Genomic DNA, 399 nt, shown 5'->3' with positions numbered 1-399 from the left:
CTTGAGGTCAGGAGTTCGAGACCAGCCTGACCAACATGGTGAAACCCTGTCTCTACTGAAAATACAAAAAAATTAGCCGGGCATGGTGGTGGGTGCCTGTAATCCTAGCCCGACCTGAATTTCACTCTAGATCCAAACATTTTAAACATTACTTCATCCAGCACTTCTGTGTGAGAAGGGGGATGGAGATGTCTGTGTCCACCCAGTTCTGCTGTCCTAATGAGACGTGCCCCTATCTGTCTTGTTCACAGCTAAGTCACCAGCATTCAGAACAAACCTCAACACAGAGGAGGTGCTCAGTTGGTATTTGTTGAAGGAATGAATATTCTTCACTTTATAGACAAGAAAACTGAGGTCACGAGGCAAAGCAAGCACTGAAACTCCCAGTCATTCAGCATC

Source organism: Colobus angolensis, unplaced genomic scaffold (genome assembly GCF_000951035.1).
Source record: "Colobus angolensis palliatus isolate OR3802 unplaced genomic scaffold, Cang.pa_1.0 Scaffold42, whole genome shotgun sequence".
Taxonomy (NCBI): domain Eukaryota; kingdom Metazoa; phylum Chordata; class Mammalia; order Primates; family Cercopithecidae; genus Colobus; species Colobus angolensis.
This window is presented reverse-complemented; position numbering follows the sequence as displayed.